Source organism: Gorilla gorilla, chromosome 16 (assembly GCF_029281585.2).
Source record: "Gorilla gorilla gorilla isolate KB3781 chromosome 16, NHGRI_mGorGor1-v2.1_pri, whole genome shotgun sequence".
NCBI lineage: Eukaryota > Metazoa > Chordata > Mammalia > Primates > Hominidae > Gorilla > Gorilla gorilla.
The window spans coordinates 50512147-50538448 of NC_073240.2; positions in this window are offsets into that span (position 1 = coordinate 50512147).

Here is a 26302-nt window from a genome sequence, read left to right on the forward strand (position 1 = left end):
CAACCGTGGCACATGTATACCTACGTAACAAACCTGCACGTTCCGCACATGTATCCTAGAACTTAAAGAGTAATAAAAAAATAAATAAATAATGCAAACTTAGCAGCTTAAAACAACATGCATTTATTATTTCACAGTTTCCATGGATCAGGAGTCTGGGCAAAACTTATCTGACTCCTCTGCTTAGGGTCTCACAAGACTATGTTCAAGAGGCTGCAGTCGTATCTGAGACTCGGGGTCCTCTTGCAAGTCCATGTGGATTCTGGCAAAATTTATTTCTGTACATCTGTAAAATTAATAATGGCCGACTTATTTAGGGCTGACAGAAGAGGGAGTCTGCTATCCAGAATCTCTAAGCTCAGGGAAGGAATAAGCCCCCTTTTAAAGGACTACTTGATTAGGGGAGATTAGAACAGAAGTTCTACAGAGGTTCTGAGGTTCTGCAGATTAGAACCTTAACTTAATTTCACTTGCAAAATCCCTTCACTTATAACACAGTATAATCATGGCAGTGATATCCCATCACCTTGGTCACATCCTATTAGCAAGTCACAGGTCCTGCCCACACTCAAGAGGAGATTGTTTCACAAAGGCATGAATACATGGAGTCAGAGGTTGCAGGGGTTATTTTAGGTTGCTATTATCACAAGGGGATTATTAGAAGGATAAGTAACTTACTCATGGTTACCTTATGGCAGAATCAGGTTTCCAATCAAGAGTGCCTGAAGTTAGGGCTTCTGTTCTTAACCTCTACTGCCTAAATCATATATTTGAAAAACAAACCGACTGTTGTGATGTTCAATGGCAAGCAACCTGTACAGGCACATTTATCTAGCTAGCTTGGTATAACCTTAGGTAGCTCCTTCATGCTGTGTCTCATTCCTTCCCCCTGTAACACCACCTGATTTTTGTGAGGATTGGTGAAAAAGCACAAAGTATTGCAAATAGCAGGTACCTATAAATGCTATTAAACTGAAATGAAAGGTAGCAGTTTTGAGTAGAGGAAGTTGTCCAATTTGACCTCTTCCTCCTTCTGCCAAGGTCGGTCTAGAATGCTATGAGTATTGGTGTGATTGGAGGAAGGAAGAGGATGACTGAAAGTGAAAATTAATGTCTCTGAGACCTCACCTCCCTTCTTCCTCTCTGCTGAAGGCCAAGGGGGTACACTAGAGAAATTCTGAGCAGCACAGTTTTAGGATCACATTTCTTTTTCAGGAAACTTTCTGTGATAGTGGAATGAAAATGAGTTGAAGGATGGTAAGAAAAGAATACCAAATATAGAAAGCTCTTGCAAAATTGTGAGTGAGAGATAATTTTTACCTGAATCAAGAGATGAGAAGAGGGCTGGAGAGGAAGAGCCTCTGCAGGTATTTAGGATACAGAACCTATAGAATTTTGTAGTCATTTATGTGTGAGGGGTAAAATAAATGAGCCTAAAAAGAGGTGTAAAATAATCATTAAAGAGGTTGGAATAAAACCAGCAAGCTTCCTAAAGAAGATGAAATGCATCATTTTCATCATCTCCTCCTTACATGGGATATAGCCTTTTGCTGAGTCAGGGAAAAGAGAGGGCTTATCAGAGTGTGTGGTAGCATGTAAGGCGATTAGCATCATATCTACGACTGGGTCCTAAGGAGCCATTGCTTTTAGCCCCGAACCCTGGGACTAGCCGTAAGTATCACTTGGAAACTTGTTAGCATTTGTTTCATCCTAGATCTACTGAATTAGAAGGTAGGGATGGGGCTCAGTAGTCTGTATTTTAACAAGCTTTCTTGGTGATTTTCATTCAGAATAAAATTTGAGGATTGCTGTAGAGAATTCATTTTGGTTCTGAAAATAGATCCACTCACAAAATCCCTGGGCAGTTAGGCAAAATGAATATATACACAGGGTCTTCCACAATGGGCCATTATTCAAGCTGAAGTACAATGGGCTGGACATGTAGGAACTCAGTGAGGGTAAGGTTCACTTTTCTCCCACACCTGAAGATGCCAAATGATAGCTTCCAAATTCTCAAAGAAGATGTCTCTGATTCATATTTTGTTTGTGATTGAGTATTGCTCATAATAAAACATTTTCAAAAGGAAAGAAAAATGAAGGATAGGAGATGGGGGAGGAAAAGGCCGTATTATTTGGTTTTGCCCTTGAGAATTCCAGGCCCTGACTCCCCACCTTGCATTTTCAGTTACCACCTTCACAGCTTGCTCAAAGGCCTGTACCCAGAATCCTCTGGTGGTTTAGAATCTATAGACAGGTGTGTGGATGGAAGGGGGTGCCCATAAGGACCCCCTAACTCTTTCTGTCACACTTGGTCACTCAGATAAGGAATCTAAGACCAGTGCAGACATTCACCATTCCCTGATCACTGTAGCAAGAGGAAGGACAAGGCCTTGGGTGAGGCCTGTCTCTGAGGCCTGATTCAAATTACTTTCAGAAGTGGTCTCAGGATAAGTTCCAGTGTGCACCTCTATCTCTCTGAACCTCAGCTACCTTGTTTTCAAAATGGAAGAGTTAATGGTATACCCAATGTTTTTATTTTTACCTGTTCGTTCATGTCCCACAATTCCTAACCCTAGAGGTGATATCAGTATAGCTCTGGAGGCAAGAGTGCTACTCACTGTATTTATTATTTGAGGGAAAGGTCTTTAAGATTTTCAGTATTGGGTTCACTTTAAAGCAAGACAAAACCAGCCAAACTCATAACTCTGAAAAGTTCTGTGAATATTTTTGTCTGTATATATATGAAGCTAGTATTTTTGTGTGGAGAGTATTAAATTTACATTGACAGAGAGATTTGAAGTAAGCAGAAGGCAGTTTCTCTGACCTTAGAAATTTTTCTGGAGGAAGGTTTTGTGATCTTTCAGTTGTCTCTGAGGCACAGAGAAAGAGCTCTTTCTGAAGGAACAACTCAGTCCAACCATTCTTTCATCTTCAAATTAGAGGGCATTAAATAAGTTGAATTTTTTTTTCAAGTTTTTGAACCCAGAGATTCCACAGTTTTGTTTTCCTTCTGCACAAAATTAATTCCTTGACTTTTAGTCTGTTTCCTTCATTCTTCCTTTTTTCATTTGAAAAAATATGTTTTGAGCAAGACTCAAAGGCAAACAGAATGTGAGCCAGAGGCATTTTGTTTTTCTAAAATATTTGGAAAGTTTCATTTGACAACTTCAGGTGGAGTAGAAAGGCGAGACTTTTCCTCACTGTACTCTTAAATATCCAGCCAACTGTACTTCAATTTGAGTCCTGCCCATTGCAGAGAGCTATACATCTGTTTTGTCTGACTTCCCAGAGGTTATATAAATGGGTGCATTTTCAGAAACAAACACAATAAGAAAAATTAATTCACACAAAATTTTTTGAAGAAAACCCATAAATTGTTTTCCTGATTTCAAATAATTATGGTACCCTTTTATCACAACATGAACCAAAATGTTCATTCTCTCACCGAAATGCACTTCCTTGTTTATTCCCTTACACAAGACATAATTTTGTCTCGAACATAATCCTCCTCTGCAATTTATTTTAGTAACTGAAAGCAATTTTCAGATTTATTTTGAAAGTCAAATGATTCCTCATAACAATCCTACTAATTATATTTGTGGAGGATTTGGAATAATTGTTTTTCTATCAGAAAGTAAAGGCAAAGAAGGGTGAGGTGATGGATTAAGACTACACAGGGAATCCCTGTTTATGCTAGATGAGAATTTAGTTCATTCAGTAAATATTCAGTAATGTTCCCATTACTAATCTAATTCTTTATATACTGGAATATAGTTCTTGTGTTTTGCCTTATACTCTGCATGCCTTTTAAAGGGAGAATTTTATCCCAATATTTTCCTGATTCTCCCAACATGCATCCCAAACTCATACAATCACACCATCAGGAGGGAACCTTATACTACTTTGTATCCAAAGGCAAAGAAGAAAGAAAAGCAAAGGAAAGTAGAAAAGCTAACAGGCGTCTAGAAAAAGCGTACTAGAATGATTTTTATTCTTCAGCTATAATAGAGGAAAATGAAAGGTTTCTCAAAATAGAACTAACATTTTCCCTTGCTTCCGATTAAGCAATGACTCTTACACAAGACTTTCTGTGTAATTTCTCTTTATGTAAGTCCTGATTCACAAAACCCTTGGCATTAAAAACTGAGTAACTTCAGAAGCTCAAGACCTTATTATAACTGAAATATCTATTGTAAAGATGGTAAAATGCTTTCCTATTTAAAGTAAGAGGATAAAGGAGTGTTAGAGCTAGAAGAGACTCTAGAGATCATCTACTTCAGGGAGCCAGAGAGGTTCTATTTCATATTGTTTAATACAGGTTTTATTACTATTAGGTATGATAAGGCCAACAGATTAGGAGATGACTTCCATTGGAAAGATAGTTATATTCACAGATCCCAAGAGAAGGGGGCATGCCACAAGCACACATGGGGAAGCACCAGGGCCAGTTAGGAGACAGACGGAGAGTGGAGAACTGTAGGAAAGAACATTATTATTTTTGTTTCTGTGGGAAGGAACAAGTGACATAGTGGAAACAGATTTAGGATTAGCTAGTTTGAATAATTTCAGCAGATTCTGGGGCATAGGTACTATCCTTGCTTGTTTGGTACCTGGCCTTGGAGTGCTTAGAGCGAGTGGATAGAGGCTCAGAATATGAGAGCTCTAATAAAGGAAGTGCTTGGGGTGTGGGCTCTTGATTGGTTGGTTTGCATTTGAATTGATTCGTTTGGTTGCCAGTGTGCTCCTGGGCAATTTCTTTACTGTCTCTAGGAATTGATTAACCCTGGGAAGGCGAGTCTCTCCAGAGTCATTAAGGCAGTAGTCCAACATTTCTGAATTTCCAAGGTTGGGCATTCCAAGGATTTTAACAGGAGATTTCCCTTAGCTTATATGGATGTGACATGACACAAACTCGCAGCTCTCTAGGTTCATTGTTTCTCTTTCTTTTTTTCTTTTTTTTTGGACGGAATCTCACTGTGTCGCCCAGGCTGGAGTGCAGTGGCGCCATCTGGGCTCACAGCAAGCTCCGCCTCCCGGGTTCACGCCGTTCTCCTGCCTCAGCCTCCCGAGTAGCTGGGTCTACAGGCGCCCGCCATCACGCCCGGCTAATTTTTTGTATTTTTAGTAGAGACGGGGTTTCACCGTGTTAGCCAGGATGGTCTCAATCTCCTGACATCATGATCCACCCGCCTCGGCCTCCCGAAGTGCTGGAATTACAGGCGTGAGCCAACGCGCCCGGCTGTTTCTCCCTCTTGAACACTCCAACAAAACTGGGAGTTCAAAGGAAATTGCCCAAGTACTCATGATTCCTAGAATAGAGCAGAAATTATTTAGACACATGGCTGACTCTGACTGTCTCCTCAGTGCAATTGCTGGACACTAAAAAGCCCACACAAATCACAGACCAGAAGCAAAGGCAAACTTGTGAAGTAGATATAATTTCCCTTTTATGTGTTTAAATTTCCCCTAAAAACTGTCTACTCTCCTTACACCTATTTTCTGGAGCCATAGTACATGCATTCTCCCAGTTGGATGCCAGAAGCTCCCAAATTTAGCACTTTTCCCTGGCCTTCCAATTTTCGGATGTCATTATCCACTTCACATCTTAATCACTAAACCTGCTCAAATTTCAAACTAAAATACTATGGTGGGGTGTGGGTGTGTAGGCTACAATGTTACTGAAAGAGAACCTAGCATTCTCATAAAACAGTCCATTAGGTTACATCTGTCTATAATTAGCTGGATAATACCTTGGGTCCAAAAGGTGGAATACAGTTTAGAGAAATGTCAATGGATTAGGAATAGGAGAGTCCAGAATTCTAAGTTCTGTCCATGACCATTTGCGGTAGGTTCCAGAGAGAAGGGCTGTGATTACTTCCTTAGGAGAAGAAAATCTTGCAAAATAAAAGTGAGAAGGTGTTAGGGAAAACGCTGTTTGTTCTGTTTAAGAATGGTTTTGACTTTATAACATTTTTTTCCTGAGAAAACATGCGTAGGCAAAAATAGTGAGCTACACACACCCAAGAGAATTGAATAGATGATATGCTTTGCACAATGCAAGTTGCAAATGCCAAAGTTCATTCTTCTGCTGTAATATTCATCAATAGTTAAGAATGCCCTGGGTAAGTTATTTGCCTGACTAAAAAAACAGCATCCTGTTTTTTATAAACATGTTTAGGGGTGAAAATAATTGCTTTTGTCATTTTGTCTCATTTTTATAAGATAGTTGATTCTGTTTGAGGCTAGCTTATGAATTTGGGTTTGTTCTGATTTATAAGCGACCTTTGGATGAATCTACAGTTGTTTCTGGAATTTATACCACAGGGATTCCCTTTCTTTCCTCCTTACTTAATTACCAAACATATCACACATAAATGTGATGGGAGGGCAGACAAACATTTAAATTACTTTCAAAAGGAAGCTTACGTTGGAAAATATTTGAGCTACATCCATCTTGTGGGTTTTTTAAAATCGAATTCAAGCATTCTTTTATAATTTAGCCATCCTGATAAATTAATACTCAAAATCACTTAAGCTTATTGTTCTCCAGAGTACTGGTGGTAACACAACAAATAGTCATTTAAATGTTGCCTCTCACTTCAATATTTGGTAACCCAACCACACTCTTTAATGAAATGCTTCATGTGAAAGGTCACCCTTGAAATCCCAGTGCCTGAGAGGGGAAAATTTTTTACCATGCTGAAATGTTAGTTTCTAGGATCTAGTATGGCAAGTCTGCGCCCTTTCTATTCATGTAATATTTTAGAGATAGGAAATGAAGCAAAGAAGCTGCTTCCAGAAGCTATGGATGTTTGTCCCCTTGGTAACCTGAATGACAAATGTGGGCAGGATGGCAATGAGAAAGTGATAAGCCTACCAGAATATCAGCAGATGTCCTTCTGGATGCATCATCTGCATTGTACTAAAAACACATGGAAGCTGTTTTCCACAGAGGCAGAGCTCTGCTCTAAGCTTGGCGCCAGATCAGTTCATACTAGGTAATTATTGTAGAATGTTTTCTCAATACCACTGTTATTGTGCCACTTTCTTGCTAAAAACTATCCCATGGTGTGGTAAATGGACCCTAAAAGATGTCCATGTTCCAATACCCAGAACCTGTGAATATGTTACCCTACATGGAAAAGGGCCTTTGTTGATGTGATTAAGGTAAAGGACCTTGAGTTGGGAAGATTAGGGCCTATTACCCAGGTGGACCCAATATAATCACATGTTCTCCAAAGCAGGGAGCCTTTTCTAGACGTGGAGATAGAAACAGAAAGGGAGTGCAAGGAGGGAGAGAAAAGGTGATAATGGAAGAAGGGTCAGAGAGGTGAAGTGGAAGAAGAGATTTTGAGCATGAGAGGCACTCTCACTGCTTAATTCACTACTGATTGACTCAGAGAACTCCAAATCTACCATGACTGTTCTTACTACTATGCCCTTCTCATACCGTTCCTTCTCTGGTTCCTTCATCTAAATCTTAGCAGTCTGTGGTCTCATCCCACTCTGGAGCAAAGCCAATTCTAACCCTTACTGTTTCTTCTACTTTTGCACTCCCATACCATTTACTTTACTATGTTGCACACATAGCACAAAGATCTTCAAATTTATTGTTCTAAGGATTTGTTTATACTCTTAAAAATTATTGAGGACCCCAAAGATCTTTTGCTAGTATAAGTTATAGCTATACTGCTTACTGTAGTAGAAATTAAAAACAAAAGTATTTTTAATAATAATGTATTAATTTATTTTAAAATAACCCCATTTCATGTTAACATAAAAAAATTTTAATAAAGATAGTTATTATATTTTCCAAAACAAGAAAAGATAATGAGAAGTGTTGTGTTGTGTTATATTTTTGCAAATCTCTTTTATGTCTGGCTTAATAGAAGACAGCTGGAATTTCAGTCTATGTTCCTTCTATTGTTATATATTGTTTTGATTAAAGTATTTGAAGAAAATCTGGCCTCAAACAATTTGCAGTTGTAACAGGTAAATTATTTTAAAAGCTTTCTGGATAACTCTCTATATATTTTTTGATCAATAAGTGCTAGTTTATTAAAGGTAATACTCTGTTACTTTAAAATCCAGTCACTTCCCCTGCATTTTGAAGGAAATTTTTAACCCATATATGATTTTGTAGTATGCCTGATTGTTCATTTGGAAAATATTGGTTTATTGAGTTGTACAAATCTTGTAAGTATTGACACAATTTATTAGGCCATATAAAAAAAATCAGGCTTGTTAGAATCAACACCAGTATTATCAGATAAGTATTTATGTGTTAAGAGGGCATCAAGTCACAGTGGTGGACATAAGATTTCAAAAGTTCTAATTTTCACTTGAAAGCTTAAATTTGATTGCTGTCAACAAATATTGTCAGTCATATTTTTTTTATGGGGCAGGCTAATTTCATTCATTTTTAAAAGATGCTGTCAAAAACCCAAGCCTGAACACCCAAACTGACTCAGTGTGTCAATCATTGTTTTATGAAATAAGTGGCTACTTCAACTTGTAACTCAAATCGCAGTGAGGAAAGGCATTGACATATGATGTCTTCGCTTCTGACTTCCAGCAGGACACAGATTTCCATTAAAGTGAGCATCAAAGTTCCAAAGGGACTGTCCAGCATTCTTTGGATTAGAAAAATTATATCCACATGCATGCAACAGCCCCAGAAGTGGATGATATTGCTTTAGAGACCCTGCTTGGCACAAGATAGCAGGGAGGCAGAGCTGAAGACAAAATCACACTGACCTTGAAAGTTTTTCTCTCTCTTACCTCCTAAGTGATGGATATGAGGAAGTGAGGGCAGGCAAAGGAGGAAGGGAATTTTATAGTGTATATGTTTTATAAAATGATAACATAATTATGATTTAGAAAAGGGGCACAGTAATAGCTATGTTGCAGGATTTTTTTGAGAATTAAATGATATATATTAGGAGCTTAGAATAATGTTTGGTTTGTAGTAAGGACTCAATAAAGATTGTTATTCTTACTATCACTAGAAAGAAAGTAGAAAGAGGAAAGGGAGGAGGAAGTCCATTTGTAGCCAAATTGATCTGATCCTATGTAGCATTGGCCTATTTAGAGTGTAGCAATTTATCCATGGTGAATCTGGGATTTGGGGTGGTTTTCATTATGACCACTGGAGATGGCCACGAATCCATCATTTGATGTTAACTCTGTGTAGAATGATTTTCTTGATGAGGAGAGTGATCGTGGCATAGTCACTACTATGAAAAAGGCTTAGTCCTGGCCGGGCGCGGTGGCTCACGCCTGTAATCCCAGCACTTTGGGAGGCCGAGGCGGGCGGATCACGAGGTCAGGAGATCGAGACCATCCTGGCTAACATGGTGAAACCCCGTCTCTACTAAAATACAAAAAATTAGCCGGGCGTCGTGGCGGGCGCCTGTAGTCCCAGCTACTCAGGAGGCTAAGGCAGGAGAATGGCGTGAACCTGGGAGGCAGAGCTTGCAGTGAGCTGAGATGGCGCCACTGCACTCCAGCCTGGGCGACAGAGCCAGACTCCGTCTCAAAAAAAAAAAAAAAGGCTTAGTCCTTCTATTTAATTAATAAAGTCTCCATCTATTTGGTATATTTCCTTCAAAGAAGGAATCTAATTGCTTTCTTGTGGATACTATCAACCAATCTATTGACGAATAGTGTCTTTAGAGGCAGGAGATAAGTCACCACCACATCTCTAAAATTACACACACACACACACACACACACACACAAATCCTGATGAATAGAGGGCGTAGTTGAGCTTCACCAGGGAGAAGGAACTATTCGAAAGAAAATTCATGGTTAATAGGATTTTAATATTTTCTTCATCTAAGAAAGGATGTATGTAGATTAAGAAAATTTTCATCTTTTTATGATTATTGGATTATAAAAGAGCTGTCAGCAAAATGCTTGAAAAAATGTTCTTCCTGATTTTGTTTATGGTTTTACAAAGACTAATCCTATTGACTAGGCTAACTTTACCGTTGGTGGTCATTTTTTCCTATCTAGCAGTGTTATAATTGGATACATGAGAGTGATTCATATGATCCTGCTTATATGACAGCAAAAGCAGAAAAATAGTACATGAGTACATGTGGTATAACTTGGCTAGAGAAATGTATAAATATGGATATAAAATTACAATGGGAGATGAAATTTCCAGTGAGTAAACAATTCTGCATAATATGTACAAGGCCAAGAATGCCATACCCTGCTGCATAGATACCTCAGGGGAAGCAGAAATAGACAAATGGACTTGGACGCTTGGTTAGATTTCATTTCAGAAATGTAACAGATCTCAAAGAACATGGGCATTGGTATCAAATAAACCTAATTCTAAAACCTAGCACTGCCTCTTTGTTTTATTAAGTTTTAACAAATTAGGCACTTAAAATCTATTAAAGTGATAGTTTTTCTCATTTATAAAAAAAAAACAGTAACAATATCACCTACTATACGATTGCTGTGAAAACTGATGTAATAACATATGTGACAAACTTAGCATGATGCATAGTAGGATAAGTTCTCAATAAATGGCAGTTAGATATGGCCAATTAAGAAAAACACAATGTCAGCAAGATAACTGACTAAACAAACCTAACACTTGTCCACCCCACCCCCCAACTGCCCACACACACACACAGGAACACAACACCAAACACCTACATTTCAAGGAGAGTATCTGAAGGTGGGCAGTCAAGTACAACAGAGGAGGGGCAGAGAACCTGTGGAGCATAGAGACTCAGGATGGCCACATAAAGATGAGAATGAAATGCCCTGACTTTACCACCCTATCTCCCCAGTCAGGATCAGCTTGGAACATGAGGGATTCTCTCTGCAGAGAAAAGGTAAGCAGGAGGCCCCCAGCATCCCCCACTAAAACTATGGACACCCATAGTCTTTTTGTTGGAGAACCCTGAAGTCCTTCTTGTACCTGAGTCCAGTCTAGGGAGCTGCCTGGAGTTCACATAGCTGCATGACTCCAAAGAAGGAGCACATGTTGTGCCCCTTCCCTCACCATGATCTAAGCTGCTACTATACAGCACCATCTTGAGACTAGAGTCTCAAGGACTACTAAAGTGTGTCCTGCTCCGGGGGCTAGTAGCCACTGCATCTGCTCATCTCTGAAATTCTGCCACCACTACATTTCACCAGTACAAGGTAGTGTACCACTCCACCACGGAGCAACTATACATCCCTACACCCTGGGAATAGACTGCATAAGAAGCTATCCATCTTCTCCATCCCAGTGGCTGCAGCACCCCAACTTGGCTACTTGGAACCTAGGCCCAGTGAAACACCCATAACTCCAGTGCCTGAGCCCATGTGGCACCCTACCTCCCAAGGAACAGACACCGATGGTGCAGAAAACAGCTCAGTATCCCCTCCCCCGGAAAGAAGCCACATCCAACCATGGTAAGGCAGCCCCTATGTACCTACAGTGCATGGAGCAGCTCAGTGCCCCTGCCTGCAGCTGAGAGCTTGCACCCAACCCTCGCAGAACATCCCCCATGCACCCATAACATGTGGACCAGCCTGGTACCCCTGTCCCCAGTGGGGAGGATGCACCCAACCCAGCAGAGCAGTTGCACAGACTCCTGAGCCTCAGCCACTGAAGTATTCATAGGCATTGCTGACAGTGACTGTAGCTGAAGAAACAGCACAGAGACCATACTACTGAACCCAGCCAGAACAAAAGCCTACACACCCTACCCAACTGACACTCTAGGACACATCTGCAAGCAAAATGTCTTTCTCTATAATAGCTATTCTGTGAAATTGGAAGAGGTGATTATTTCACCAAATGCATAGATGTCAATGCAGGTACACAATGAAAAAGCAAAGATGATGACACTATGAAAGAAACACAGTAACTCTCCAGTAATTGACCCGAAAGACACAGAAATTTACAGATTGCCTAGAAAATAACTCAAAATAATTACCTTAAGAAACTCAATGAGCTACAAGAGAATATAGATTAAAAACTCAATGAAATTAGGAAAACAATTCATGATCTGAATGAAAAATTCAAGAGATAGATATCATTAAACAGAAATCTTGGGGCTGAAGACATCGAAGACAACGAAAAAATACAGTTGAGAACTTCAATAGCAGACTAGATGAAGCAGAAGAAAAAAAATCTGAACTTGAAAACAGGTCTTTTGAAATAACCCAGCCAGAGGAAAAGAAAAAAAAAAAAGAATGAAAAAGAGCAAGGAAAACCTACAAGGCCTATGAGATAAAAAAAAAAATTCACATAATGGTAATTATACATGGAGAAGAGGTGAAAAAGGGCACAGAAAACTTATTTAACAAAATCATAGCTGAAAACTTCCCAAGACTTGATAGAGATATGCACATCCAGATCCATGAAGCTCAAGAACCTCAAATAGATGTAAACCAAAGAGGTCCTCTCTAAGGAACATGGCAATCAGACTGTCAAAAATCAAAGACAAAGAGAATTCTAAAAGCAGCAAGAGAAAAGTGTCAAGTCACATATAAGAGAATCTCCATTAGACAATCAAGAGATTTATCAGCAGAAACTTTGCAGGCCAGGAGAGATTGGGTTCAGATATTCAAAGTGCTGAAAGTGGGGGCAGTGCGGGGGAAGCTTTTAGCCAAGAATACTATACCCAGAAAATCTATCCTTCAGAAATGAAGAAAAAATAAAGTCTTTTCCAGACAAACAAAACCTGAGGAACTTCAGCACTAGACCAGCCTTATAAGAAATGCTTCAGGGAGTGCCTCAACCAGAAGTGAAAGGACATTAATTACTACCATGAAATCATATAAAAGTATAACTCATTGGTAGAGGTAAACTCATAATAAAATTCAGAATACTCCATTACTATAATTTAGGTGGTATATAGTTTTTCAAACCTTTAGTATGAAGGCTAAAATTTTAAATGTTTGTATGTTCATTGCAGCACTTTTTACAATAGCAAAGACATGGAATCAACCCAAATGCTCATCAGTGATAGAGTGGATACAGATAATGTGGTACACAGACACCATGGAGTACTACACAGCTATAAAAGGAATGAGATCATGTCCTTTGTAGGGACATAGATGGAGGTGGCAGCTGTTATCCTCAGCAAACTAACACAGGAACAGAAAACCAAACACCACATACTCTCATTTATAAGTGGGAGCTGAACGATGAGAACACATGGACACATGGTGTGGAACTACACACACTGGGGCCTGTGGGGGTGTGGAGGGAGAGCATCAGAAAAAAATAACTAATGGATGCTGGAGTTTATACCTAGGTGATGGGTTGATCTGTGCAGAAAACCACTGTAGGTTTGGGTGTGTCCTCACCCAAATCTCATCTTGAATTGTAGTTCTCATAATTCCCACATGTTGTGGGAGGGACCCGGTGGGAGTTAATTGAATCATGGTGGTGGTTTCCCCCATACTGTTCTCCTGGTGGTGAATAAGTCTCAAGAGATCTGGTGGTTTTATAAGAAGTTTCCCCTTTTGCTTGGCTCTCATTCTCTCATCTGCCACCACGTAAGATGCGCCTTTCGCCTTTTGCCATAATTGTGAGGCCTCCCCAGCCACGTGGAACTGTGAGTTCATGAAACTTCTTTTTCCTTATAAATTACCCAGTCTTGGGTATGTCTTTATCAACAGCATGAAAATGGACTAATACAACCACCATGGCACACTTTTACCTATGTAACAAACCTGCACATTCTGTACATGTACCCTGGAACTTAAAAGTTGAAGGGGAAAGAAAAGGACTCCCCACTAGAGAACATCAGAATCTGTATTTGAAGCCAGGCTCCTCTAATTTCAGAGTGCCCACTAATTATTGCTGGATATTTTCTCTTTGTTCCATCAGCCCTTTGAAAATAATTCTCTAGTAGGACAAAATATGTAGTTTCAAAGTAATTATTCTGTTTTCTTAATGTCTCTTCCAAGAAATTGTGAGCTCTTTAAGGGCAAGGCCAACGCTCAATGTTGATTTAATAAATTAATTATGACTTGTTACTGAAGCCCTCAAAATGATTCAGGGTTTAGGAACTGGGTCTACAAGTTAGCATTAACTGAAGTACAGACTGGGAATGAGTTGGGGGTGGGGGGCGGGATTGGTAAGTGGGCAGATAAGCTTCAGGGAGCCAAGAAAACAAGGGAAATAAGGCTATCATCTGCAGGCTGTTTCCAAGCCAAATTGTGCAGGAATCAATCTTATCTTTGAATTTTTGTCTATATTTTATTTCTGTGCTCCCATCTTACTGTTCTCTTCTCAAGTGGGCTGAGTTCTTTAAAAGGAAAACATTATTAATGGGAACAAAAAAAATTTAAAATGTTCAACAATAATCATACCTACAAAAAGTTGTTAAGAAATATACAATATAAAAAGATAAATAAAGGCAAAATTACAAATTGTAAGGGGGAGTGTAAAAGTCTAGAATATTTGTATGCAACCAATGTAAAGTTATCAGCTTAAAATAGTCTTTCATAACTATAAGGTTTTGTTTTTTGAAATTCCCAAGGTACCAACAAAGAAAAAAAAAATAGAGCAGAGACACAAATTAGAAAGGGAAGGGAATCAAAGCTTATCATTACAGAAAACCACCAAGCCACAAAGGTAAACAAGAGAGGAAAAAATCAACAAGAGATCTACAAAATAACCAGAAAACAATTAGCAGAATGGTGGGAATAAATCCTTACCTATGAAAAATAACTTTGAATTTTTTGATTAAGTTATTCAATTAAAAAATAAGATCCAACTATGTGGAAATAAATCCTTACCTATGAAAAGTAACTTTGAATATTTTTGATTAAGTTGTTCAATTAAAAAATAAGATCCAAGTATGTGCTGCAAACAAGACATTCACTCTATCTGTAACGACATACACAGACTGAAAATAAAAAGATGGAAAATGATGTCCCATGTAAATGGAAATAAAAAAAAGCAGGAGTAGCTATACCTATGTCAGATAAATGTAGGCATTAAGTAAAAAAACTATAAAAAGAATCAAAGATGGTCATTATATAATGATAAAGGAGTCATTTTAGCAAGAGGATATAATAATTGTAAATACATATGCACTCAACACCAGAGCACCTAAATATAGAAATCAAATAATATTCTATCTAAAAGGAGTGATAGACTGCAACATAAGAATTGTAGGGGACTTAGCATTCCACTTTCAGCAATGGACAGATCATCCAGACAGATCCATCAAAAAAACATGAGATTTAAAATGCACTCTAGATCAAATGAATCTGAGATTTGCAGAACATTTCCACTCAATAGCTGCAGAATACACATCCTTTTCATCAGCACATGGAACTTTCTCCAGGACAGATCATATTTTAGCTCACAAAACAAGTCTCAACAAATTTTTAAAAATTGAAATTATATCAAGTATTTTTTTTTTACCGCAATGAAATAAAACTAGAAAACAATAACAGGAGGAACTCTGGAAACTATACAAAGACATAGAAATTAAACAACATGCTCCTAAGCAACAAATGGGTCAATAAATAATTTTAAAATAAATTTTAAATATTCTTGAGATAAATGAAAATGGGAATGCAGCATACCAAAATCAATGAGATACAGGAAAAGCAATTCTAAAAGTGAAGTTTATAGCAATAAAAACTTACATTAAAAAATTAGAAAGGTCCTAAATAAACAACCTAATATTGTACCTCAAGAAATTAGATAAACATGAACAGGCCAGGCACAATGGTTTATGCCTGTAATCCCAGTGCTGCAGGAGGCCAAGGCAGAAGGATCACTTGAAGCCAGAAGTTTCAAACCAGCTTAGGCAAAAGGTGAGACCGTGTCTCTACAAAAAAAAAAAAAAAAAAAAATTAACCAGGTGTGGGGGTATGCACCTGTAGTATTAGCTACTCAGCTAAGGTAGGAGACTGAGGTAGGAGGATCACTTGAACCCAGGAGTTTGAGGCTGCAGTGAGCTATTATTGCCACACTGCACTCCAGCCTGTGTGACAGAGCAGAACTGTGTTTGTTTCAAAACCAAAAAAAAAAAAAGTAGAATGAAATAATAAAGATCAGAACAGAAATACAAATATAGACATAAAAAATGCAAAGATCAGCCAAACAAGGGTTGGTTTTTCTAAAATATAAACAAAATTGACAAATCTTTAAGCCAGACTAAGCAAAAACAGACAAAATTTAAATACATAAAGTCAGAGATGAAAAAGGAGACATTACAACTGATACAACAGAAATATTTAAAATAACAGATTGTTATAAATAACTATAGGCCAACAAATCAAAAAACCTAGAAAAATAGTTAAATTCCTGGACACATACAATCTTACAAATTGAATTATAAGAAATAGAAAATCTGAATAGACCAATACTGAGTAATGAGATTAAATCAACAATAAAATGTCTCCCAAAAAAGAAAAGCCTAGGACTGGAAGGAGTCACTGATGAATTCTACCAAACATTTAAAGAACTAATAACAATCATTCTAAAACTCCCCAAAATTAAAGAGGGAACTCTTCCAAATTCATTCTACAAGTCTCTACAACAAAAAAATTGAAAACTATAGGCTAATGGTCCTGATGAACATAGATGCAAAAATCAACAAAATACTTGCAAGCTGAATTTAACAGCTCATTTAAAAAATTATTTGGGGAGGGGAGGTCAAGATAGCAGACTAGAAGCAGCTCATGTGTACAGCTCTCACGGAGAGAAAACAAAAGGGCTAGTAGTCATTGACCCTATAGGCCAATCATTTGAGAAACCATATCAGGATCCATCGAGGCAGCAGAAGGACACAGAGAACAGAGAGGAGCACAGCTGGCACTGGCCTGTTTGGGCTCAGCATGGAGCCAGGAGAACATCTCCAAAAGCAAAAGGGAGGGTGAGTGAGTGAGTGAATGAGAGCCCATTTGGGGGATTCACACTCTCCACAGGAACCTATGCACACCAGGAACAGAAAAATGCCCCTGGCCTCACTGCATACCCTCACCACACTTCTAGATTGAGGCAGAGAGCCACGCAGACATTTTCCAAGGGCAACTCTTGAATCCAAGGGGACCTCTACAAGCCTTGGGCCCTGAAGTAGACCAGCACAGATACCATAGCCCCAATAGAGGCCACAGTTGCAGTGCCTGGGAGCAGTAAGATTGCTCCACACCCCCTCACCAGGTGGTGCTCAGTACCAGGTTCTGGCTCAGCAGTCCCACTTCTGTGTAAACTCAGCCAGAAGGTGCAGCCTCTTGTCCCAGGAAACACCTAGATAGCAAAGTGGGTGATCCCACCCTCACCCACCACTGGTAGCCAGGCAGTCAATACCTGCTAGAGCTTCTGGCCCAGTGGTCCTGCTTCTGTGTGAACTCAGCCAGAGGGTGCAACCTCTTGTTGTCCTGGGAAGCACCCAGATGGAAGGGTGAGTGGCCCAACCCCTTCCCATCACTGGTAGCCGGCAGGAAATGCCTGCTAGAGTTTCCAGCCCAGCAGTCTTGTTTCTCTGGGGCCTCGGCTTATGTATATAGCCTCCTGCTTTCCCAGTAAGCATCTAGATTGCAGGGTAGGCTACCTCACTCCCCCAACCCTGCATTGGTAGGGAGGCAACTCCTATTTAAGCTTCCAGCCCAGCAGTCCCACTTCTGCCTGAACTCAGCCAGCAGGAGCAGCCTACTGTTGTCCTGGGAAATACCCAGCAGGGCAGTAACCTCACTGTATTGGTCTGTTCTCACAGTGCAATGAAGAAATTCCCAAGACTGGGTAATTTATAAAGGAAAGAAGTTTAATTGACTCACAGTTTTGCATTGCTGGGGAGGCCTCAGGAAATTTACAATCATAGCAGAAGGCAAAGGAGAAGCAGGCACCTACTTTACAGGGTGGCAGGATGAAGTCAGTGCAAGCAGGGGAAATGCCGGACACTTATAAAACCATCAGATCTCATGAGACTCATTCACTATCATAGGAACAGCACTGGGAAACCACCTGCATGATCCAATTACCTCCACATGGTCACACCCTTGACATGTGGGGATTATGGTGTAGCAGGACGAGCCGCAGACAAAACTCCTCAGACACCGAGTTAAGGAAGGGGTTTATTCGGCTGGGAGCATCAGCAAGCCTCCTATCTTGAGAGCCAAGCTCCCTGAGTGTGCAATTCCTGTCCCTTTTAAGGACCCACACCTCTAAGGGGGTCCACATGAGAGGGTTGTGATCGATTAAGCAAGCAGGGGGTACGTGACTGGGGGCTGCATGCACCGGTAATCAGAACAAAACAGAACAGGACAGGGATTTTCACAGTGCTTTTCCATACAATGTCTGGAATCTATAGATAACATAACCAGTTAGGTCAGGGGTTGATCTTTAACTACCAGGCCCAGGGCGCGGCCCTGGGCTGTCTGCCTGTGGATTTCATTTCTGCCTTTTAGTTTTTACTTCTTCTTTCTTTGGAGGCAGAAATTGGGCATAAGACAATATAACTGGTGCTCTCCTCCCTTAATGGGGATTACAATTCAAGGTGAGATTTGGCTGCGGACACAGAGCCAAACCATATCATTCTGTCCCAGCCTCTCTTAACTCTCATATCTTTTCACATTTCAAAACCAATCATGCCTTCCCCAAAGTCCCCCAAAGTCTTAACCATTTCAGCATTAATAAAAAGTCCACAGTCCAAAGTCTCATCTGAGACAAGACAAGTCCATTCAGCCTATGAGCCTGTGAAATCAAAAGCAAGTTAGTTACTTCATAGATACAATGGGGGTACAGGCATTGCGTAAATAAAGCTGTTCAAATGGGAGAAACTGGCCAAAACCAAGGGGCTACAGGCCCCATACAAGTCCAAAACCCAATAGGGCAGTCATTAAATCTTTAAGTTCCGAAATGATTTCCTTTGACTCCATGTTTCAAATCCAGATCACGCTGATGCAAGAAGGGTGTTCCCATGGCCTTGGGCAGCTCTGCCCCTGTGGCTTTGCAGGGTACAGCCCCCCTCCTTGCTGCTTTCATGAGCTGGTGTTGAGTGTCTGTGGCTTTTCCAGGCACACAGTGAAAGCTGTTGGTGGATCTAACATTCTGGGATCTGGAGGATCTACTAGGCAGTGCCCCAGTGGGGACTTGATGTGGAGGCTCTGACCCACATTTCCCTTCCACACTGCCCTAGCAGAGGTTCTCCATGATGGCTCTGCCCCTGCAGCAAACTTTTGCCTGGACAACCAGGCATTTCCATACACCCTCTGAAATCTAGGTGGAGGTTCCCAACCTCAATTCTTGACTTCTGTGTACTGCAGGCCCAACACTATGTGTAAGCTGCCAAGGCTTGAGGCTTGAACCCTCTGAAGCAACAGCATGAGCTGTACCTTGGCCCTTTTTAGCCATTACTGGGGGGGCTGGGACACAGGGTGCCAAGTCCTTAGGCTGCACACAGCAGGGGAGCACTGGGCCAGACCCAGAAAACCATTTTTTCCCTCTTAGGCCTCAGGGTCTATGATGGGACGGGCTGCCACAAGGTCTCTGACATGCCATGGAGACATTTTCCCCATTGTCTTGGTGATTACATTTGGCTCCTCATTATTTATGCAAATTTATTCAGCTGGCTTGAATTTCTCCCCCAAAATGGGTTTTTCTTTTCTACTGCTTCATCAGGCTGCAAATTTTACGAACTTTTATGCTCTGTCAGCTCTTGAATGCTTTGCTGCTTATAAATTTCTTAGAAATGTCTCCCAGATACCTTATATCAACTCTTTCAAGTTCAAAGTTCCACAGATCTCTAGGGTAGTGGCTGTCACGCGCATCCCTGTGAAGAGACCACCAAACAGGCTTTGTGTGAGCAACAAGGCTCTTTATTTCACCTGGGTGCAGGTGGGCTGAGTCCAAAAAGATAGCAAAGAGTGGTGGGATTATCATTAGTTGCTATAGGTTTCGGGATAGGCGGTGGAGTTAAGAGCAATATTTTGTGGGCGGAGGGTGGATCTCACAAAGTACATTATCGGGTGGGGAGAATTTCAAAGAATCTTCTTAAGGGTGGGGGAGATTACAAAGAACTTTCTTAAGGGTGGGGGAGATTACAAAGAACCTTCTTAAGGGTGAGGGAGATTACAAAGTACATTGATCAGTTAGGGTGGGGCAGAAACAAATCACAATGGTGGAATGTCATCAGCTAAAGCTATTTTCACTTCTTTTGTGGATCTTCAATTGATTCAGGCCATCTGGATGTATACCTGCAGGCTTGGGCTCAGAGGCCTGACAGTGGCAAAATGCCATCAGTCTGTTTGCTAAAGCACAGTAAGAGTCACCTTTGCTCCAGTTCCCAATAACTTTCTCATGCACATCTAAAACTGCCTCAGCCTGGACTTCATTGTCCATACCACTATCAGCATTTTGGTCAAAACCATTCAATAAGTCTCTAGGAAGTTCCAAATTTTCCCGGATCTTCCTGTCTTCTTCTGAGCCCTCCAAACTGTTCCAACCTCTGCCTGTTACCCAGTTCCAAAGTCACTTCTACATTTTCAGGTATCTTTACATCGGCACCTTACTACTTTGGTATCAATTTACTGTATTAGTAGATTTGCACCCTGCTATGAAAAAATACCTGAGACTAGGTAATTTATAAAGGAAAGAGGTTTAATTGACTCACATTTCCACATTGCTGGGGAGGCCTCAGGAAACTTACAATCATTGTGGAAGGCAAAGGAGAAGTGGGTGCCTTCTTTACAGGGTTGCAGGAAGGAGTGAGTGCAAGCAGGAGAAATACCAGACACTGATAAACTGTCAGATCTCATGAGACTCACTCACTGTCATGAGAACAGCATCAGGGAAATCGCCTCCATGATCCAATTACCTCCATCTGGTCCCACACTTGATACATGGGGATTATGGGAATTACAACTTGAGGTGAGATTTTGGTGGCAACACAAAGCCAAACCATATCACCCCCTCACCCTCATTGCTGGTCACCGGGCAAGAAATGGCAGCTGGAGCTTCTAGCCCAGTGTTTCTGCTTCTATGTGAACTCAGCCAGTGGGCACAGCCTCCTGTTGTTCTGAGAAACACCCAGATGGCAGAGTGGGTGACTCCACCCACCCCCAGCTGTCACAAGCAGGTGAACAATACTTGCTAGAACTTCCAAACCAGCAGTCCTCCTTCTGTCTAAATTTGCTGAGGGGCATAGCCTCTTGTTGCCCAGGAAACACCTGGAAGACAGGATGGGAAACTCCATCAACCCCTGCTTCTCAAATCCAGACAGGCCACACTGGCTAGAACTTCCACCCAGCAGTCCTGCTCCTGCCTGAAGTCTGCAAGCAAGTGCAACCACATGTTGCTATGGAAAGCACACAGACAACAGATTAGGGCAGACCTGGCAAAGATATGGCCTGTCTGCCATCTTCAGCCCCTGTTTGAGGGAGGCCTATGGACCAGAACCCCATGCATAAAAGTAATGTGGGCATAGAAACAGTAATCGGAGGGGCTCCTTCAAGACCCAGGAGCAGACTAGAGTTGAAGCCGGTGGACTCAACCCACCTCACACCACAATCAAACCTCGAAGGACATCAAAGAAGATAAAAGCAAAAACAGCCATCCAAAAAAACAGCAGCTTCAAAGATTAAAGGAACGTCAGCCAACACAGATGAGAAAGAACCCACACAAGAATTCTGGCAGCTCAAAAAGCTAGAGTGACTTTTTACCTCCAAACGACTGCACTAGCTCCCTATCGATGATTCTTAACTGGGCTGAAATGGCAGAAATGTCGGAAATAAAATACAGATTATGGATAGAATGAAGATCATTGACATGCAGAAGAAAGTTTAAACTCAATCCAAGGAATCTAAAGAATATAATAAAATGATACAGGAGATAAAAGACAAAGTGGTCATTTTAAGAAAGAACCAAACCAAACTGACAGAGCTGAAAAACTTGCTTCAAGAATTTCATAATACAATTGAAAGTGTTAATAGTAGAATTGACCAGGCTAATGAAAAAAATCTCAGAGGTCAAAGACCAGTTCTGCAGACTGTGACTTTTGTCACAGTCAGACAAAAAATAAAAAAAAATAAAGAAGAATGAACAAAATCTCCAAGAAATATGGGATAATGTAAAGAGACCAAATCTATGACTCATTGGTGTCATAGATTGGTGAAAGAGAGGGAGAAAAAGCAAGCAACTTGGAAAACACATTTGAGAATATCATCCATGAAAATTTCTTCAACCAAGCCAAAGAGTCCAACATTCAAATCAAGTAAATGCAGAAAATGCCTGTGACATACTATACAAGACAACCACAACCAAGGCAAAAAGTTACCAAATTTTCCAAGGCTGAAATGAAAGAAAAAATGATAAAGGCAGCTAGAAAGAAGGGGCATATCACCTACAAGGGGTATAAGCCCATCAGGCTTACAGCAGACACTGCAGTAGAAACCTTACAATCCAAGAGAAATTGAGGGCCTATATCCAGCATTCTTAGAGAAAAGAAATCCCAACAGAGAATTTTATATCCAGCCAAATGAAGCTTCATAAGGGAAGAAGAAATAAGATCCTTTTCAGATGAGCAAATGCTAAGGAAATTACTTACCACTAGATCTACCTTAAAAGAGATCCTTAAGGGAATGCTAAATATGGACAGGAAAGACCATTATTGGTCACCACAGTAACACACTTAACTACATAGACTATTCACACTATGAAACAATCACATGATCAAGTGTACGTAATAATCAGTAAGAAACATGATGACAGAATCAAACCTGCACGTATCAATATTAACCTTGAATATAAGAGAGCTAAATGCCCCAAATTAAAAGGGACAGAGTGGCAAGATGAATAAAGAAGCAAGACCCAACTGTATTGAGGGCCTATATCCAGCTATCCATGAGAGAACCATCTCACATGCAATGACATGTGTAAGCTCAAAGGAAAATAATGGAGAAAAATGTACCAAGCAAATGGAAAACAGAAAAAAGCAGGGGTTGCTAATCTAATTTCAGTCAAAGCAGACTTTAAACCAACGACAATCAAAAAAGACAATAAAGGGCATTATATAATGGTAACAGGTTGAGTTCAATGAGACCTAACAGTCCTAAATTTACCTGTACCCTATACAGGAGCACCGAGATTCACAAAGCAAGTTATCAGACCTCTGAAGATACTTAGATAACCACAAAATAATAGTGGGAGACTACAACACCCTCACTGACAGTATTAAACAGATCACTGCAGCAGAAAACTAACAAAGATATTCAGGACATGAATTTGACATTGGACTAAATGGTCCTAACAGATGTCTACAGAAATCTCCACCCTACACCAACAGAATGTACATTCTTCTTATCTGCACATGCCACATACTGTAAAACTGACCACACAATCATTCATAAAAGAATCCTCAACACATTTGAACAAACCAAAATTATACAAAACACATTCTCAGACCGCAGCAAAATAAAAATAGAAATCAATACTAAGAAAATTGCTCAAAACCATACTATTGCATGGAAATTAAACCACTTGCTCCTGAATGACTTTTGGGTAAATAATAAAATTAAGGCAAAAATTGAGAATTTATTTGAAGCTGATGGCAACAAAGATACAACATACCAAAATCTCTGGGCCACAGCTAAAGCAGTTTTGGATGGAAGTTTATAGCGCTAATGCCCGCATCACAAAGTTAGAAAGACCTCAAATTAACAACCTAACATCACACCTAACATCACACCTAGAGGAAGTACAGAAACAAGAGCAAACCAACCCCAAAGCTAGCAGAAGAGAAGAAATGACCAAAATCAGAGCTAAACTGGGGAAATTGAGACATGAAAAACCATACAAAAGATCAGCAAATATACAGGTTGGTTCTTTGAAAGAATATAGTAAGATTGATAGACTACTAGCTAAACTAATAAAGAAAAAAAAAGAGAAGATCCAAATAAACAAGTAGAAATGACAAATTGGGACATTACCATAGACCTCACTGAAATACAAAAACAAAACAAAACAAAAAAACCCTTCAGAGACTGCTATGAACACCTCTATGCACAAAAACTAGAAAAGCCAGAAGAAATATATACATTCTTGGAAACATACAACCTCTCAAGATTGAACCAGGAAGAAATCAAATTCCTGAATGACCAATAATGAATTCCAAAACTGAATCAGTAATAAAAAGCCTACTAACCAGAAAAAGCCCGAGACCAGAGAAATTCACAGCCAGATTCTACCAGACATATATAAAGAACAGCTGATACCATTCCTACTGAAACTAGTCCAACAAATGAAGAAGGAGGGACTCCTCCCTAACACATTCCATGAGTCCAGCATCATCCTGAACTAAACCCTGGCAAAACACAATGAAAAAAGAAAACTACAGGCAAATATCCTTGAGAAATATCAACACAAAAATCCTCAACAAAATAGTAGCAAACCAAATCGAGCAGCACATCAAAGTGCTAATCCGCCATCATCAGTAGACTTTAATCCTGAGATGTAAGGTTGGTTCAACATATGCAAATCAACAAATGTGAGTCACCACATGGACAGAACTATAAACAAAAACCACATGATCATCTCAATAGATGCATAAAAAGCTTTCAATAAAATTCAACATCCATTCATATTAAAAGCCTTCACCAAATTAAGCATCAAAGGAACATACCTAAATCTAGTAAGAGAGATCTGCGGCAAACAGCCAATATCATAGTGCATAAGCAAAAGGTGGAAACATTACCATTGAGAACCAGAATAAGACAAGAATGCCCACTTTCACCACTCTTAGTGAACATAGTAGTAGAAGTTTTAGCCAGAACAATTAGTTAAGAGAAAAAAATAAAAAAACATGCAAATAGAGAGATGGGCAAACTATCTCTATTTGCAGACAATATGATTATATGCCTAGAAAACCCCATAGTCGCTACCCCAGAGCTCCCAGCTCTAATAAACAACATCAGCAAATTTTCAGGATACAGAATCATAGTACAAAAATCAGTAGCATTTCTATACACCAATAAATTTCAAGCTGAGTGCCAAACCAAGAATGCAACCCCACTGGCAATAGTCACATACAAAAAAACCCTAAGAACAAACCTAACCAGGGAGATGAAATATCTCTATGAAGAAAACTACAAACACTGCTGATAGAAATAGAGATGGCATAACAAATGGAGGAACATTTCCTGCTCATGGACTGGAAGAATCAATATCATTAAGATGGCCATACCTCCCAAAGCAATCTGCAGATTCAGTGCTATTCCAATCAAACCACCAACTTCATTTATCACAGAAGTGGAAAAAAACTATTCTAAAATTCATATGGGACAAAAAGGAAGCCTGAATAACCAAAGCAATTGTAAGAAAATGAGCAAAGCTAACGGTATCACATAACCTGACTTCAAACCACTGTAAGGTTACAGTAACCCAAACAGCATGATACTGGAACAAAAACAGACATATAGACCAATGAAACAGAATAGAGAACCCAGAGGTAAAGCCAGATACCTATAGCCATGTGATCTTTAATAAAATTGACACAAATAAGCAATGGGTAAAGGATGGTGCTGAGATAGCTGGCTGGCCATATGTGGAAGAATGAAACTGGGCTCTTATCTTTCACCATATACAAAAATTAGCTCAAGATGGATTAAAGATTTAAATGTAAGACCTTAAACTATAAGAATCCTGGAAGAAAACCTAGGAAACACCACTCTGGACATCAGCCTTGGGAAAGAATTTATGACTAAGTTCATAAAAGCAATTACAACAAAAACAAAAATTGACAAGTGGATCTGATTAAACTGAAGAGCTTCTGTACAGCAAAGAAAGCTACCAAAAGAGTAAACAGACAGCCTACAAAATGATAGAAAATATTCTCTAACTGTGCATCTGACAAAGGTCTAATATCCAGAATCCATAAGGAACTCAAACAATTGAACAAGTAAAATACAAATAACCCCATTAAAAAGTACACAAAAGACCTTAACAGACACATCTCAAAAGAATACAAACGGCCAATAACATGAAAAAATGCTCAACATCAGTAATCATCAGAGAAATGCAAATCAAAACCACAATGAGATACCATCTCACACCAGTTAGAATGGCTATTACAAAAAAATGTCAAAAAACAACAGATGATGGTGAGGCTTCAAAGAAAAGGGAATGCTTATACACTGTTGGTGAGAATGTAAATTAGCTTGGCCACTGTGTAAAGCAGTTTGGAGATGTCCCAAAGAACTTAAAACAGCTACCATTTGACCTAGCAATCCCATTACTGGGTATATGTCCAATATAAAATAAGTTGTCCTGCCAAAAAGATATATGCATTTCTATGTTTATCACAGCACTATTCACAATAGT